This window comes from Aythya ferina (genome assembly GCF_964211825.1).
Source record: "Aythya ferina genome assembly, chromosome: 11".
Lineage (NCBI taxonomy): Eukaryota > Metazoa > Chordata > Aves > Anseriformes > Anatidae > Aythya > Aythya ferina.
Window position 1 is genome coordinate 10,411,911 of NC_140307.1, and position 12,016 is coordinate 10,423,926.

The 12,016-nt window shown below is 39.1% G+C and overlaps 1 protein-coding gene across 14 annotated transcripts in view; it reads right to left on the reverse strand.

The window, feature by feature from the left end:
* PDE8A (phosphodiesterase 8A) overlaps positions 1–12,016 on the reverse strand; it is a 139,603-nt gene that overhangs the window by 109,230 nt on the left and 18,357 nt on the right. For 2 of the 14 annotated variants that reach the window (XM_084532125.1, XM_084532121.1), the window contains exon 2: positions 1,245–1,411. The exons of the other annotated variants lie outside the window; for them this stretch is intronic. The gene's annotated coding sequence lies outside the window, so the exon portion shown is untranslated. The remainder of the gene's footprint in view (positions 1–1,244; positions 1,412–12,016) is intronic. 14 annotated transcript variants of the gene reach the window in all.

Here is a 12,016-nt window from a genome sequence, read left to right on the forward strand (position 1 = left end):
GCTGGCAGCTGGCTGTAATATTTTAATGACATCTTAATAAATTGTTATTTAATAAATCCAGTTGCCATGTGCTACCCGTTAGTAATACGTTTTGACAAAAAGAGTCCACAATACCATAAAGGAAAAACAGGCTTTAAATACTTGGAAGAGATATGATAATCACTACAAATTAAAGTCTGTGAAATTTATAGCTGGATACTGAGTGCTCGTAGTCCATACACCAATAATTTTATTTTTTTTTCAGCTGTAGACAGGAAAATGTATAAACTGTTAATCCATTACATACAGCCATTTCCTTTGGGTATTTCTAAACAATGGAGAACAGAACTTACTGAAGTTTAAAAATAACTTTCTGTGTACCAACATTTCGGTTTACTTTTAAATACACTTCTTGCAACATTCGAATCATTATATATGTGGATTTATACACAGAATGCTCTTTTTTATTAGCTGCCATAAAAAGTAAAAAAGATTAAATTATGTGTTTCCTATTAACATCACATTTTTGTAATTATATTCTGCACATCCCTCTCAAGCATTAGTGGAACTTGACACAAATGTGATTTCTTCAAATTCTTCTGCAGTTTTTCCCTTCCCTGTGAGCAGCATGCTTACTGAAATGTACAGTATACAGCAATTTCTCCCTTGATTAAATAATCTAATGTTAATTTTCTCCTCCCACTGCATGTTCCCATATAATGTCAACATCATTTATATGATAGAAAAATATTTACAGTCAGAAAATTAAAACAAACAAACAAAACTAATAAAGAGAGCCACCCATCAAGAAAAAATCCTTGCCCAATGTTTCTTCCACAGAGCCTCACATCAGACACAATTCTTCAGGACAGCCTAGACCCACCAAACTACAGATAACTGTCAAGTTCCTGGTCCCAAGGTATTACAGATTTTCACAGGAAACATTTCCAGGGCTTTAACATAGGCCAAATAAGTCTTTCATAAAGGTACCACACCTACAAACAATGGAACCCATTGGGCTGAAGATTTCACACACAGCCAAGCACAAACACACATTACCCTGAGGCAGACCAAAAACGACAAATTAAAGCCAATGCTTGAAGTCTGATAAAATAACAATAAAACAAAAAAAGTGCTTGCTAGTGTACTGCATCAGGAAACATTTACAGCAAATGACTCTACAAACCCCACCATAAAATAAATTCCTATAAAATTACGTCTGTTTTGGCCTCGGTTAATTTAAAGCAATTTCATTTGAACCTTACTGGCTTCAGCTTCGTGAGGTCTCTCAGTTTTTTACACAGGACAGGAAACCAGGTTGCCTTAGATGAGCTGCACACGAGCACTACTGGGAAAAAACTGGCTGCTGACCCATCACTCCTTCCATTGTCTCAGCACATTTCCCACAGATGTATGGCATTAAGAAAATTCTCTTAGTTCAGAAAAAAAAAAAACAAAAACAAAAACAAAAACATAAGCCAAGTAGTAGGTACGATACAGAAGGATTATATGTAGAAAAGCAAGGATAACACCCTTCAATTGTTTTAATTTTAAAAGAATATTGGCATAAAAGGACAAAATCATTGCCCGTATCATAGTTCCATAACAGAAGAAAAATCTTCTGATACTGCAAAAATATCTCAGAAATTAGAGTTTGAGAAATAAAGCTCACTAATTAACTCATTTCCTAAAGGCAGTATTTTCTGGATATCTCCCTTTTCACTAACACCATATTATATAACTACTTTATTACTGTTTTTATTTAAGACTTTGAAAGCAACATTCTGGACGGCAATGCAAGTACTATTAGCTAATTTAATGGCAAACTCTTCCAGGAGTCTTCATGTCATTTCAGTTGTTTTTGCAAATTCACAGCTTTGTTGTTACCTGCATTTGAAGAATTACTATTTAAGAAACTGTTTTTCATTTTCAAAATGTCCATATGGGAAAGATTAGGTAACATCCCTTGTTTTAAAAATCTGGATTTTTTTTTTTTTTCTTTTAAATTAGAGACCTTGTCCAGATATCCAAGCCATCAGGATTATTATTTTAATAGTGTATTACTGGATAGCTCTGAAGTCTCTAAGATAAACAGAATGGTTAAAAACATCAGAAGGAAAAAATTAATAATTTAAAAATAGAAGCCGTAAGTAGCACTACTATTAAAAATTACGATTTGGTTGTCTACACAAAGCTTCTAAGGTAGCTAAAGCACATCACAAACTGCCATAAATTTCAGAGCTCTGTATAATAAGATGTTATTTCCATTCTCAAAAATGTTCTGTTAATATTAAAAAGAGGGAAATAAATAGTCTGGGATTTTGTTACAAAGCACCAGCAAGTCTAACATTACACATACAACTGGAAAGCTGCAATGTTTATAGAAAGCCAGTCGTTTAAACCTCTACTGAAAGTCCTTAAATCTTCCTTGCTGACAGTTCAGAAGACAAGTAGGAAAAAAAAAAAAAAGCCAGAATCCACTGTTTTAAGAAAGCAAGACATTCAATCGGTCCAATTTTTGCTAAAAAGCTGACTGAGTTTGAGTAGAAATATGTACCATTACACAACAGAAAACATGCAACAAGAGATGGGGGGGATTATAGAAAAACACAGAAAATTATTTCAGAAATGCTCTTCTCATCCAGGTAGCATTAGCTTCTGCTTCTGATTTCATAGTCCTTAAAGAGACATTCCTTTTTTTCCAAAGGCAAATGACACTGGGTTTAAGAATATCCCTCTAACACAGAAAAGAAGAAAACGCTGATGTTGTTTGCAAAAGTTGCAAAAAAGTTCAGTAATTTATACTCATCCCAAGAACGTAATCTTTTCTACATCTAAAAGTAATTAAAGATTTAAATTACCTTTAATACTCTATTGCTTAACTGCAGAGATAGATGTTGTTTCTCAGGCAAAACTTCTTTTTTATTTAAAGATACAAAAAGTAGCTTTGTTACAATTCTAGCCTGACTTTATCAGTTGCTGACCAACTCCTCTGTGGCACAGAGCACTTTCACCCAACAACTGAATTAAGCATGTACACTAAAGGGAAAAACACAATCAAATGTGTTTTTCCTCACTCCTGGCATCCCTGTCAAAGTTCCTACAGATTTCACTTAAAGAGGGGAAGGTCTGAGCATCAATTATTTCCCGTTGCATCAGACAGTACCGACAAGGCTATTACCACACTCTCACAGCCTAACCCGGAGTTATCTGTAACAAACGCGTGATTCAGGCTGTTGCACGAGTGACCCACGAGTTTACCCAAAGCGGCTCTGCTCCTTCTCCGCACAGGCTTTCTCTTGGCTACCCCACCTCTGGTCCTCCTCCCTCCCCAACCCATTCCTGCTGCTGTTTTTCTAAAGCTTATCTGAACACGGAGATTGTCTAGACACATTTTTTTCCAAATTTCCATTTTTCCTTTTTTTTAAAAAAAAAAAAAAATCCTTTTTTAGAATAGTTAATTATCTGCAGTGCAAGGTATATGCAAAAAGACTGATATATGCCTGTTTAAAATTCCTTTTTCAATAAGATGCATTAGCAAACAAATGTGTACTCACACATGATGAAATGCTGATCATTCATAATTCAGACACAAAAACAGTATTTTTCAAAAAGAATTTGGTTTAAATGTTGCTAGTGCTGAGTGACTGGGAAAAATTATTTATGTATAAGGGATTTATGTCCTTCTAAAATCATTTTGGTTTAAAATTGTTTTGCTTTAAATCTCAGGCCTGACATGGAATAAATTTTTACTCTGTTTGGTTAGAAAACATATCAGCTTACTATTTATTTCTATGGATATAATAATTTCAATACAAAATTTGGTTTATGTTAAGAGCAAGACTTGACTGACTTTAAGACAAGAGAACGGACACATTCACAGCCTTGTATAATCTTTTTTCCTACGAGTTAACTTTTTTCTTACACTGGCTTCTTACTAAACACCACACACTGACATTTTGCATCTCTTCATTGTGTAAGTAAGAACTTGACCCAATTGGATACACTTATAAATTGCTTTATTTTTCTTAGTGACATTTCTTTAAAATTATTTTCTTTTTCACAGCATGCTCTTAAAAAGCAAGTTTATTATCTAGAAAATATGCCATATTTGCAAACTCTTTTGCTCCACTTGCTTTATGGAAAGGAAAAGAGCCCTATTTTCCACAAACGGCTGTGGTTTTCATGTCACTGAAGGGCACATATCTTGGCTGCACACCCTACCAACTGAGTCATCAGAAACTGGACTTGGCTGCAGAATGCCATTTTTCGTTAGATCCACATGTGATTGACACAGACCAACAATCTTGGGTAGAGGGCTGATGCTAATCAGCCACATACACAAACAAGAGCACTCACCCCACAGAAGTTTATCCAGTTTGCAAGGGCCAGAAAATAGCTTTTCATGTCCAGAATTATGATTTTTTTCTCTAGAACTACTAACTATTCTTTTTTTTTTTTTTTTTTTTTTTTTCCTCCAAATGGTTCAAGAGCCTTAAGAGCCACTAGAAACAACGTGGAAGCTTAATTTAACAAACTCATCTTCTTTTAATACCTAGAATCTACCACCATTTGATCCAGGAGGGTTTGCTCTCCCAGGCAGCTAAGACAGCAGGTACCTGGCAGCCTTCCTTCACTCTGCTGCCAATGACCCTAACTCTGACAGCACAGTTGAAAGTCTATCACTTCTCATTAGCAATGTGTACATGGCCTGAGCTACCTAAAGTTGTAGAGCAAAAAACTGAAGATGTATATGTTGGCCATTTTCTAAACTTTTCTATATCTGAATAATCCCAAAAGCACAGATGTGTCAGCTGAAAGGTTAATTCTGCATCAAAAGGAAGAGCTAAGATATTCATTCCGAGTATTTGTACACTATACAGATCATCAGAAATGCCACTTGGCTGCTGCTTTATCCAGAAAGTGTTATCTCCTAAATCAGCACTGGGTACTCATGTTTTAATTCAGTAAGGAAAAAAAAAAAAAAAGAAAAAAATACATTGATCAGAAGAGATATCTATTGTCATGCGTGTTTTCAGTACTGTTGGTTGTGGGAGCCTGCAGAGCTTCTCCAGGAAGAAGCCTTTTACAATGATTTAGGAAGAAGAATGTGAGGTATCCTCTCCTGCAGCTCCCCAAAAAAGCTTGGAAAGAGTCCATTTTCCAAAGGAAGGGTATCAGCAAACTGAGTGTCATGAAGGGATACTTTGCACAGAAGCATGAGGCAGTCTGAGCCAGAAAGTTTCACTGAACTCCCAGCTTTAGTTAAACTATTCCAGAAATATATGGGAATAAACAAACAGATTAGGGGAAAAGGCAAAAGAAAGTAATAATCTTCACTGTGAGGAATGGGGCAAATGTAAACTGAAATGGCCTCAGTCTGTAACAAACAGAGACTATAAAAGGAAGCCTGTTTAGTGCAAAATCTGTTTTGTGTAGTCTTTTAAGAAAAAAAAAAAAAATCACACTAGCATCCCAAAACTTTACACCTGGAACGCGAACACATTTGGTCTAAAGAAGAGAAAGAAAAAACGAACCCCAAATTCCCACTGAACCCAGACACTGGAGCCCTTTGAGTTGATAACTTTGCAAGAAAAACTAGCAGTGCTAGAAAGATCCCAGCAAATCACGTTCCTCTGCCAAATTTAATGAAATAGCCACGCTGAGCCTACGGAACGCAACACTTGCCATTGGTTAAGAGATCACTGTGGCAACACAGTCGCCTTGATTCACAGCTTGAGCCCATGAACCACAAGGGCCCCACAGAGGGGGAAACCTCAAACTGGCAGTGTCTAATTTGGTTTTGTTTATGTTCCTGTGTTCACTATTGATCTGCTTGGGGCTTAGAATCAACAGCAAGGACTAACAACCTCTACAGCACAAACTTCATAGGCAAAATAATCTCCAAATGATGCTTCCTGCTCCAAATCAGGACACACAGCTGGACCCAGCAGCAGGCAGTTGGGAAACAGCTTCAAAGTCGGTTCAGTCTGGAGCTCCTCACACCAATAAGTGCCCATTTTAATTTATCTCATTGCTGCAAGCCGGGCTTTCTGTTGGACAATGCAGTCCTTGCAATAAAGAGGAATGAACACTGTCCCTGAAGGTAGGGCATAAAGCCCATCAGGGGGTGAAACAGGTTCTTAGCAGAACAAATATACTGGGGAGGAGAAAGAGCAGAAGAAAAACAACACTGGAAATAATCCTTTGGGAGCAGTTTAACCCTCAAGTGAATATTACCTGAATCTCTAATTAATGGAGACACTGACTCCAAAACATGACATGGGTGTCTATCCTCTAACGAGGCTAGAGACTGAAGAGTTTAGACACTACACATAATAAATACTTGCCAGCCACTGAAACATGCCCTGCTGGAGGAGTCTTCACTGGTTTCTCAGGAGACTACAAATGCATGGCTCTCTACATAGCAAGACACAATCTTGCTCCTGCTACAAGCTAACAGCATCTCATTTATTCCATGTATCTGTCTCCTATCTGCTCTCCATGAATTACAACTCAGAAGGCACACTACATTCGGGCACTGGAACAGGCTCCCCAGGGAAGTGGCCACGGTCTCGGGCCTGCTGGAGTTCAAGAAGCATTTGGACAACGCTCTCAGAAACATGGTTTAATTTTTAGGTAGTCCTGTGTGAAGCCATGAGTTGGACATGATGATCCTTGTGGGTCCCTTCCAACTCAGGATATTCTGTGATTCAGTTGTTAGAAAAGTGCCTTTGGTTAAAGGGGAAAAGATGTTTCAGTCTACAAAGAAACCAGACTATGAAATCTTCCTACTGGTATCAACCACACTGTTTTTATGGAGTCCCTGGAAGGCCATATCCCTTCTTCTGTCATAATGCAGAAATTTATTTTTCACTAGCACTAAATAACATATTTTCAAGTTTGTGATAACTGTATTTCCAGCTGTAATGTAAGAAATTCTGGCATTTACCAGTGTACCCAGGTATGCCATCATTTAACAGATGAATGTCCAGCTTTAGCACATGCACCAGGCTCCTTCCAGTCATGGAGTAACAAATGGGCTTCAGTACCTCCAGAAAACAGTAATTAAATACTAAAACAATTCAACTGTCCCACAGTTTGCTGCCTGCCCGCGTGCGAGATCCACGAAGGCAGATGAAAGGCAGCCTGCCTGACATGGACACATTATTCTGACAGGCCAAGTCAGGTGGCAGGCTGCAGCCTTGCTTCAGGTCAAGGCCTAGTGCTAGGCCATGTCCATGCAGAACAGAAAGCCATTCTCCTCCCCCAGCCCCAAATTGCACTGTCAGGGTTCACACGTGCTGATTTACAATACTGTAATCTTTTCTGTTTGCTTTTTCTCCATTAAGGTTTGTTCTCATTGCAAACAGCAATTTATTTGCACCAACAGTGGCAATGTAGGATAGCTTGCACAGGCTCTGCTCTTGCATGGGTTGGGATGATCAATTCCCTTGCCTTCTGCACCACCATAAGCAAGAATAAGTGCCACAATTAAAAAGCCGAGAGACATCCCACAACTCCTCTCAGACAGAAGATCAGGGAAGCTATCACAGAGGGACTACATCATTCTACTGCAGCAACAGCCTTTTCCACTGTTGATATGCTTTTTCTCTATCTTCAAAAGACACTGCCTCAATTTGTGAAATTTTTATTTTATGGTACTATGAAATACTTGTCTTGTTCACATCTGAAAGTATAAAAGTGAAAGGGAAAAAGATAACAGATGCTTGTTAATAGGACTAATGTACACAAGATTTTGAAATTACACTCCTACTTCAAAGGAGCATTTGTCTGCTGATAACAATCTCTGTAACAGTATGAAAATGACAAACAGCAGGAGGCTGGGAAGATGGATAATTCCGGTGACAGACTGCAAAGTAAACAGATTAAAGTTAAGCAGATATATTTTGCATTTTCCTATAAACCAAAAAGTTTCTTTTTTTTTTTTTTTTTTTTTCAAAATGTAGTTGTCACCTCTATGAAGGATTAAATCAGAATAGAAACTGCATGATGCTATTGAAGAAAGGAAATAATAGTAAACAGAGCGCTTGTAACAAGAATGGATCCCATCAGCAATTAAGTGGAGCTTTCAGAATTCCATGAGAAAAAAAAATCTGCTTGATAATAGGTGATTTAATGTCCAAAATTCAAATATTGGCACTAAAACCAAGGAAGAAGGAGGTATGTCCTATAACGTGGAATATTTTTGTTGCAATAGTCAGTAATGCACAGTTGCATAAGCCTCAACAACACTTTCACAGCGTGATCCTTTTTCCTTTACCTAGGCAAGGCAAAGAGCAAAGGCTGATGATGGTAAAACAAGCACTTAGTTGTTTCAGTAGTGCTTGGTCCAAGATAAGTCACCAACAAGAAAGAGCACTTTCCTATACATCTGTTGCCGTGGTGACATTTCTTTGAGACCTAATCTTGCTAACTTCGCTGACAAAAACAAGCTTTTACTACTGTTAGCTCTGCAAAACCAATATAACCATGGCTGAGCGAGCTGGAATTTTTATTACTGGCAATGAAGTAAGATTCAGACAGAAAACAGCTTGATTGTCAAACCCAAATGTGAGAGTTTGAAATATTGGCTGTTAGAAAAATCACCTTTTGAGTTGTAAACTAAGCAAAGTTTTATCTGAGAGTGATTGAGAGAGAACAAGTGTAAGAACCTCCTGCTGTCATTTTTACACAGTCACTTCTGGAAACAATCCCACAGCAGGGTAACAACAGCCTGTCCCCTTTGCTTTCCGCCAGCCTGCATACACCATTTGCACATGCAACTGGAGACACAAGCTACAGAGCTCCAAATATTACCAAGGTATGTCAAAATCATGTGGGAACAATCAAAGAGATAAGAGACGTGGAAGAAGAGGTATGCAGCTTCTTGGAGAGCCTGAGCTCTGCCCTGTTATACTCTGAACTCTGCCACTGCCCAGCAATTTATCCCTCCATCACAAGACCAAGCATAGAAAAACCCCTCACAGGCTTGCTGACCTCCCTGTAGGATTCCCACACACTGGACTCCCCAGTCTTTGGGATTTAGTGTGCTCCTGGCAGGAGCTGCACAGGCAGTCTCGTCCCGTGGTGCCAGAGATGCTGCCATGCCCTGCCGTGGTCTCAGAGCCCTTGTCCAGGCTGCACTGAACAAAAAGGGCTGTGGGCTCTTGTCCATACCTCATTAAAGGCTTGATCTTCTCAACTTTTTGTGAAGGAATCAACACGGTAGGACACAGGGCAGTGAGTATCAAAGGTAGCACTGACTTAGCTTGCTCTGGTACTGGAAGCAGCGTAGCTCTATCACCGCAGTACTCTGCACAAATGAGTCCTGATGTTTACAAAGCTCTCCTACTTCATTAACCCAGGCTGGCCTGGTCATTCCAAACTCATTTACGTTCCTCTACGTATTAGTACCCTACCTCTGCTCTTTAGATACCCTGAGAGATTTTTTCACTGGTTCAGACGAGGAAGGATCAAGCTGTACAAAGCCGTTCCCATGAACAACACCCTCTGCAGCTGGATCAGAGACACAAGTCTCCTGGGCTTCCCTGGAAACAAAAGGCTACTGCTCTTCGGTCCATATCAAGATTTCTTCCTACATCCTGGGAAACAGTTATTTAATCTTTGAGCTGAGAACATGAAATACATGACAGTCTTTTGCATATCCAACTTAATCCCAATTTAATCATTTAAAAGCCAAACAAATACCATTTCTCCCCAGGGCATTAGACCCCTCTAAGGTCAGTGCTCTGCTGCAGACAGTGCTGCTGGCCACCTCAGCCACTCGCTGGGGACTGTTCTCGCAGAACATAGGCTGACATTGCCTTTACGGGCAAGAAAGAGAAGAATTGTTATGAGAAGTTGAAGTCCCAGCTCAGACCATACTGGTTTAGACCATACTTTAGAATATCTTACTATCAAGACCTATTTCAGGTGATTCCTGTACTTCACTTAGGGTCCCAGATCTTACCAAAGATACCCCAAGTACTTCAATTATTGTATAGCTCCTGTTTATTTTCTAACTGCCAGAACTACCATCTCAAGCACTCAGGCTACCCTGGAAGCTGCAGTACCAGGGCTCCTGGCCCACGCTGTCCGGCCAGCAGAGCCCCAGGAAGCACAAGGGATTGCTCCAGCCAACACCCGGAGCACTGCAAAGGCTGGGGTTTAGGAGGCTGTGGTGAACGGTCCCCCCAGCTTTGTTTTTGAAGGAATACCGTCAGCATATTTTATCTAGTTCGGGTTTAGTATATCTTGTTTCCTAAGAGACACCCAATTCAGCAACCAGCAGAAACGTTTCAGCTTAAAACATCAGGATACATTTTATTCTGATAGACCCATTGGTTTCTCTCAGCCTCGGTGCAACAGGTCAGGAAAACCACTTTCTATGAAGAGAGAAATTCATCTGGCTGGCTCGCTTTCAGCTGCCCCTAGACTGCTGTGTCCTGCCCTGGGAGGGCTCCGGCTCACCCGCGGTAACACCACTGACGTCAGCCAGGGCACTGCGGGGAGGGCGACGCCGTGTACTGGGGAGTGCGGTTGCAAAATCAGATGCAGAAAACAGCTCTGCACGGCCAGCGTGGATTGTCCTCACGCTTTTCTCTCTCTTTTTTTTTTTTTTTTTTATTTTTTTTACTTTAAGACATCAGGGATTAAAATTCATTCCAAATACATTTGATTATAAAAATATATCCATGCAAATATATGGAAATGAGCAATGCGTTTTTTGTACATAACAAGATTGATTTTTTTTTTTTAATTTCACCTCCTGTTGATAACTGCAGTCTGATAGCTTTAAGTGCTATTTTTTTAAAACTATAAATAACTGGGACACTGAATACCAGTGCTATCATTAATTATGCCAGCAGATGAACAAGTCATCTATTACTGAACTAAATTACTTCTAATTGCACATGAAACTCTTGCACTCTCCTAATGCATAAATGAGAATGAGTTTAAAAAGAAAAGCATATGTCATTATGGAGAGTGAATTAACAGAGGATCCACTTCCTGCCATCATCATCACTGTTTTTATTTTATTTTTACATTTGTATTATGTAAGCACTGAACTGCACAGCAGCCCTATAAACATACAGGAGAAAATGATCCCTGTCCCAGAAAGTTTACATTTTAAAATGGGATTTCTTGTTAGTGCTAATTCTTTCCACCTTTTTGGACTGGTTACCAAAACCAGTTATAAAGATATCTACAAGCTACATGTGCTACCCCATGCTAACATAAATATGATGGCGCTAAGGCAGTACCATCAGCAGCACTTAGCCAGTTTCATCACTCATTTTCCTTCCCAAACCAGTTTTCTTCACTGAAGCATGGCCCTCTCCTCTCTGCCCTCCCCAACAACTCACCCACAAGAACAGAATTTACTCAGCTGTACAGTCAGTCATTCTGAACTATTGGAATGAGACAGTTTTCCATATTTTGTATATTTATACAAATATATTTTATATTTATTTCCTTTTTTTCCCCAAATATCACATTGATTATGCCTTTGATTAACACTTTTCTTCAGCAAGACTGGCTATCATTTGCATCTAGGGGGAAAAAAAGAAAGAAAAAAAGCTCTAGGCACAGAAAAATGCTCCTGCAATTTAGACAAAGCTAAATGAGAATTTTTAGACTAATAAACGTGTGTAGTCCTTGCACTCCAGTTGCTTATCTGTCACAAAGCAGACAAGTTATACAGTGGCCTTGACTGACCATTATACATCTTTCAAAGTTTCTATTTGACCATCTTATCTTCTTGCCTGAGCAACACAAACCCACAAGTCACTAAGTAAAACATCCTTCTATACTCCAAAAATTTCTGCTAGGGCACAATGTGATCGAGCTCATGAATTTTTAAAGAGGAATCTGGTGGTTGTAAAGCAATCTCTGAAAATACTGAAGGCCTTTCCCAGGAAGCCCTATAAGTTTATCTGTGCTGCATTTGCTGTTGCTGTTAAAGTTTCTTTCTACTGTTAGGTAATTTCTAATTCTATGATACTAGCCTTTGCTTGGAAAGGTGCTGAAAAGT